This window comes from Sturnira hondurensis, unplaced genomic scaffold, assembly GCF_014824575.4.
Source record: "Sturnira hondurensis isolate 20B ecotype Veracruz unplaced genomic scaffold, ASM1482457v3 Scaffold0001803, whole genome shotgun sequence".
NCBI classification, from domain to species: domain Eukaryota; kingdom Metazoa; phylum Chordata; class Mammalia; order Chiroptera; family Phyllostomidae; genus Sturnira; species Sturnira hondurensis.
In genome coordinates this window covers 1,023-2,044 of record NW_028074434.1, presented here as the reverse complement: position 1 = coordinate 2,044, position 1,022 = coordinate 1,023, and positions in this window count along the sequence as shown.

Sequence of the window (1,022 nt, the reverse complement as noted above, 5' to 3'; positions counted from 1 at the left end):
CCAGGCAATTCCTGAGCCAAAGAAAGAGATAGGGGTTTGAGGCTTCAAAGAGAGGAAGGCAATTAACAGGGGTGTCAGAGAAAACTATGTTAAACAAAGGTTGCCCTGCTGGGCAGATAAGCCTCTCAGGAGAAAAAAATGAGATCTGATTATAGCTTTCTTCCTGCTACAGGCCCCTTTCAAATGTAAATGTACCTAACAAATGGGTAATTTCCACTCTACTTTCAGAGACTCTGTCTTCAGTTTCTCAATAATTAGAGAAACTGAAGATAATTAGATCCTTCAGTTTCAGTTGCTTAATAATTAGCTTTAAATGATCCTTATGTGAAAGGGGCATATTTTGGGGTTACATATTTTGCTACCCATCATGATTTGATCCACAAAATCTATTTATCCTCATCTTTTGAATGAGACCAATTACATAAAGCAAGGTAGGCCTTTCTATGTAATTAATTTTTCCCAAGTAAAATATGAAAGTGTGTTATTTGGAAATATTTTGGTTGCCAGTGTCAGAAGCTCTATACAACATAAATTTTAAAAAATAATGTATTGGCTCATGTATGTGTGAAGTGGAAATGGGATTCAGCTAGCTGTAGGCCCAGCTAGATCAAGGAGTTCCAACTTTCTCTATTCATTACTTCTGCTTGCTTTCATTCTCATAGAGATTCCCTTCAAAGATGTACAGGCATGACAGGATGAGCATCAGCCCCCAGACTTGCACACACTAATGTCAGCTGAAGCACCTTGGCTCATCTTATTTCATGAACTCATCCCTGGGCCAATCATTGGGGGCCTCAGAGAATTATTCTGATTGGTCAGTCTTGGGTCATAAGACCAGGAAAAGATGCTATAAAGATCCTATGCTATAAAACCATCCCAATGGCCAAAGCAGGATTAAAACCATATGAACCGTGTTTCCCTACAAGAAAGAAAGGTTCTACTCAAGTGAAAGAGGCAAAAGGTGCTGAATATGTTTGTGGTGATGAAACTTGTGAGGTCAGACCAGACCTTGGTTCAGCAAT